This window comes from Chiloscyllium punctatum, chromosome 9 (assembly GCF_047496795.1).
Source record: "Chiloscyllium punctatum isolate Juve2018m chromosome 9, sChiPun1.3, whole genome shotgun sequence".
NCBI classification, from domain to species: domain Eukaryota; kingdom Metazoa; phylum Chordata; class Chondrichthyes; order Orectolobiformes; family Hemiscylliidae; genus Chiloscyllium; species Chiloscyllium punctatum.
Genome location: NC_092747.1, coordinates 68,415,012 through 68,420,836, shown reverse-complemented (window position 1 = coordinate 68,420,836; position 5,825 = coordinate 68,415,012).

Here is a 5,825-nt window from a genome sequence, read left to right as displayed (position 1 = left end):
TTCCAGACAGTGCAATGTGTTCTAACTCTGCCACACTGCTCTATTTATACTCAGTGGTGTGCAGCGCTAGAGCCACACAATTGTCCCAGGGTCCTGAAGCCCTCGTCCACATTTTGTTAATTATAATGAAATTTTTAAAAAGGCTATTAGAAAGGCTGTCCAAGAGCTTCACCAGACACTTGGATGGATTCGTTTCCAGTACCTGCCGCATCACAAGTTGTTTGCAGATCTAGTGAACTACAAACCAATGCAACAATATGCAATAATATTATACTCGTTACCCCTGATGGTTTGACAACCACACTGAAGGTTGCTCAAATGCACATCCTGCATGCTGGCCTCCATCTGTCAAAATTTCTTTCACAGAACTCCTAAAATCAAAAGCTTCAAGACAGTTGAGAACATCTGAAATATTTACAGTGCTAGTGACAAGTGGAAAGGTAGAGCATATTTACCCAGGTCAGGTGATCTCAAATTGTAGGATTGTACTGAGTCAGACTGATTTAGTGAAAGTGTGAAAGTCCAGTTTGTTCCCGATCTAGAACAAAGCAAAATCCATGAGATCAAGACGTGCACAGATCTAATTCAATAAAATTACTATTCAAATTGCCATATTCAAAGTCTGTTTGTATAGACAACTAAATTTGACCAAATGATTTTAAATTGTATGGATTGTATTTGAAACATTATAGTCGGTATACCTATTTATTGCTGTTATATTAATTAGTAAGACAAATTTGCACGAAGAATGAAAATTAATCACACTTAAGAATGTAGGAACATGCAAAGACCATTTAGATAATCCACCATGCAGGTGCTGTTTCAGGTAAATTTGGCTATTGTTCATATTTTCCCAAGCTCCATTCCATAAAAAAGACATATTTCCTTCAGTCATTATTTATTCCAATTTGCCACCTTGATATAGTGTAAAGACATGCATGGTCTCTTGAGTGAATTTTTTGGGAGTTCTGTGCTCTTAGTAGGGTCACCCATGTGACAAGGTCAGGGTGAGATGCCAGATAAAGTCTGGCCCAAAAGGTTGCCCATGCAGAAGAGGCAAAGGAAGACTGTGCATCTCACATGCTACAAAGGTGTCAGAAGGCTTCAGCAGTGATGAGGTCTTAGTCATTATGGCTTGACAAGTTACCAAAATGTGATCACTGACCTGTTAAGATTGTGTGGATAATGATGGCTACCCCAACGTCCCCATGTTAAACAAAGTCACGTGCAAGCTTCTACTGAGATCTATTTGTCATTTGAATTTGGCAATGGGGACAAGGTTGTAAACCTGGGAGCCACTACTCAAGAATTTCCACGTGGGTAACAGATGCATCAGGTCATTAGAGGCATGTACTGGGACAGAGTCCTTGGGCAATTGCATTTATAACTGTATATCCTCTTCAGAATATCCTCTGTTCATGCCAAGGGGGAAGGGGCTACAAAAGAGGCATGTCCAACTTTCTCCTGGTTGGGAAATCACACCCCATGGGATCATCATCATCTTGGTGGTCAAATAAAGAAAAGTTAACACATTGCAATTTGGAACATTACAAAACTCAAGGCAAGTCTCAAGGCTAGCATGATGGGAAAAAAGACAGCATACAGTCATAGAGACATAGAGAGTATGGAAACAGACCCTTTGGTCCAACTCATCCATGCTGACCAGATAGCCTAACCTAATCTATTCCCATTTACCAGCTGTCGGCCCATATCCCTCTAAACTCTTCCTATTCATATAATCATCCAGATGCCTTTTAAATGTTGTAATTGTACCAGCCTCCACACTTCTTCTGGCAGCTCATTCTATACACGCACCACCCGTTGCATGAAAAAGTAGCTCCTTAGGACCCTTTTAAATTTCTCCCCTCTCACCCTAAACCTATGCCGTCTAGTTCTGGATCCACCACCCAAAGAAAAGATTTTATCTATTTACCATATCCATGCCCCTTTTAGTTTTATAAACCTCTACAAGGTCACCAGTTAGCCTACAATGCTCCAGCAAAAACACCTCCAGCCTATTCAGCTTCTCCCTATAGCTCAAATCCTCCAACCCTGGAAACATACTTGAAAGTGTTCAGAAAATATTTACAGGTTTCACAATATCCTTCCAATAGGAAGGATACCAGAATTGCTCACAATATTCCAAAACTGGTTGAACCAATATCCTGTACAGCTGCAATATGACGTCCCAACTCCTATACTCAATGCTCTGAACAATAAAGGAAAGCATACCAAATACCTTCTTCACTATCCCATCTACCTGTGACTCCACTTTCAAAGTACTATGAACCTACACTCCAAGGTCTGTTTGTTCAGCAACACTACCCAGGATCTTACCATTAAGTGTGTAAGTCCTGCCCTGATTTGTCTTTCCGAAATGCAGCATCTTACATGTATCTAAATTAAACTCCATCTGCCATTCTTTAGCCCATTGGCCCATCTGATCAAGGTCTCATTGTACTCAGAGGTAATTTCCTTTACTGTCCACTGCACCTCCAATTTTGATGTCATCTGCAAACTAACTAACTATACCTCCAATGTTCACATCCAAATCATTTATATAAATGACGAAAAGCAGAGGTCCCAGCACCAATCCTTGTGGTACACCACTGGTCACAGGCCTCCTGTCTAAAAGGCAAACCCCCCCCACAACCACCCTCTGTCTTCTATTTTTGACCCAGTTCTGTATCCAAATGGCTAGTTCTCCCTGTATTCCATATGATCTAATCTTGCTAACCAGTCTGCCATGAGGAACCTTGTTGAACGCCTCACTGAAGTTTATATAGATCACGACTACCACTCTGCCCTCATCAATCCTCTTTGTTACATCTTCAAAAAACACAATTAAGTTTGTGAGACATGATTTCCCACACACAAAGCCATGCTGACTATTCCTATTCGGTCCTTGCCTTTCCAAATACATGTACATCCTGTCTCTTAGGATTCCCTCCAACAACTTGCCCACCACCGATGTCAGGCTCACCGGCTTTTCTTCACCACCTTTTCTTACTGCAATGTATAAAGCCTTGGTGTGACCGGAGTACTAAGTGCAGTTTTGGTCTCCTTGCCTAAGACCTTACCAAGTGCGCATCTAAAAAAAACTGCACTGAATGTTCACTGGGCTTATTTCTGGGATAAGGATACTGCCCTTTGTGCAGTATTTTAGTAGACTGCGTTCCACACTCATTATACACAGAAGGAGGTTAATCAGCCCAAATTGAATCCTCATTGACTCACTAGGCCTGTGTTCCCTAGATTTTAGAATAATGAGATATTATATCATTAAAACAAAGAAGGGGTTCAAACTGATAGCTGCTGAGAGAATGTTTTCCATAATAAGGTAATCTAAAGCAAGGGATCTCAATCTCACAATAAAAGGTCAGCTATTTTGACTGAGGTGAGGAGAAGTAACTTCACTCAAAGAGTCATGAACCTTTTGAATTCTTTAACATGGAAAGCTGTGGATGCACATTCATTAATTTTGTTCAAGTCAGAGACGGACAGATTTTTGAATGCTAAGGAAATCACAAGTTCGAGGAATAGTGAAGTTAGGGCTAGCTGAGGTTGAAGATCAACCATGATCTTATTGAACTGGGAAGCAATCTTGAGCAGCTGAATGGCCTATGCCTGCTTTTATTTCTTATGGTCTTGTGTTCAATCTATGCAAGACTGCAACATGTTTGGTATTTTTTTCTCTGGTTCAACCCTGATAGATGATTTTATGACTCTTTGAAGCAACATTTCCTCTCATTACTTTTTTTCTACTTTGATATATTCCATTTTGATGTTTCACAGTGTATGTGGAGGAAATGAAGAAAGTCGTATTGAATAAAATAGATCCTCCACACACCGCGGTGCGGTCCTTCCTCCTCACAGTCCCCTCAGGAAGGTAATTATGGTGGTTTGAAGTGAAGGTGTAGTTGCTTCCAATTTATCTTGTACTGATGTTTATAACATCCAAAAGTCATAATTATGTCAGTCCTAAAGCTGTGTGTGAAGTCAGAGGGAAATAATTAATTAGCTGGAGTGTTGTGACATTTTCACATGCAATTTTGAAATTATTTCTCCAATAGCTACTATGACAGAACGGTATTGTTGCTTCGGAGTGCTCTTTCTAGAGGTTGGGTCAGACCAGCAGACAGCTTGTGTGAAGCAATTATAAAACCACAGCACCACACTCTCAGGCTTGTGCCTTGACAATTCTAGCAATTGTCAGACCACATTTGGAGGATAGTGTTCAGTTCAGTGTACCTTATTTAAGAAAGAATGTTAAAGGCTCTAGACAAAGTGCAAAGGAGATTTACTAGAATAATCTTAGGAATGAGGGATTTTAAGTACAAGGAAGGATTAGAAAAATTGGGCATATCCTCCATGGAGCAGAGAAGATTAAGAGGTGATCTTATTGGTGTTCAAAGTTATGAACAATTTTGGCAAAGTAGAAAACAATATTCTGTTTCCACAGCTTGGTATGTCAGTAACTAGGGGGGTCACGATTTGAAGATTGTCAGCAAGAGAGCTAAGGGTAAGGTGAAGAGAAATTTCAATACTTAGACTTGTTAGGGTTTGGAATGTGCTGCCTGGCAGAGTGGTGCGATTCCAAAGTAGGTTTCAAAAGACAACTGGATATATATGTTTGAAAATGGTGAATTTAGAGGGTTACAGAGATAGGGTTGGAGAATGGGACTAGCCGGGTAGTTTTTCAGGAGCCAGTACAGACACAGTGGGTCAAATTGCTTCCTTCTGTAGTATAAAATTCTGTGATTCTTTAATATGTTGGACAACAAATTGAGAAATTGCTAATCTTGCATTCTTGTTCATAGTGCTAGAGAAACTCAACAGGTCTGGTAGCATTTGTAGATGGAGAAACAGAGTCAGTGTTTTGAATCAAATGACTTCTTCAGGTGCTGTGGAAGGTTTTGGCATAGGTTTAATTGAGGGTCATGACCTCTGCATCCATTTTGAAGCTTATCAAATTTCCAGTAAGAACTATAAATTGCTAACCAGTTTTCACTTGCAAACATAAAACCTGTCAATGTTGCCTACCACAAACAAAATACTAAAATAGCTGTTCAGTTTCTCAAAGGGAATTTATGAACTTTTGGTTTTCTTTCGATGGCTATTTTACAACAATGTACAAATAGCCTCTTGTCGTTCACACCCAGCAGGGTGAATTTGGGAAATGAGTGTGAGAAAAGTAAAGTGAAATAGAAGAAACCATCAGAAATGGAAGCTGAGGAAGAAAGGAGTGCAATCTTAAAATAGAACAAATAAAACTAAGGACAGAAATAAGTTAGAAAATAGAGCAGATTGTAAATATTCAAATTGCTTCCCAGTGTCTCATGTATATTTTATTAAAACACAAAGATTGCAAAAATTGGATCATGTTATTTTACAGTGTATTACAATTTGTGCACTTGGAAAAGATAGAGGTATATGAACTGAAATTATAAGTAAAACTGTTAATTATAATGAAAAAAAAGATACAAAAACAATTTACTTCCTAATTTTGTTCCCATTCCTGGGAACCAGGAAGATTCCACCCTGCATCTCAGTGAGGACTCTTATATCCATTTGAAGAGAAATGCTTGCACTTGCCCTGTTCATACATGTCTGAGATCGCCTGTGGAGAATGCCATGCAGAAAAGGATTCTATGCTTTTCAAAAACTCTTAAGAATGTCTGTGAGTGAGCAGATTTAAGCATAATGAATGAAGTGTTCTAATCCTTCACTGCAGCCTATAAAATCAGGGTATAAAATCATGAGTCACACTTTTCAAAAATCAAGGATTTGATGAATTCATATCTAAGGCTATTGGCTGACAATTT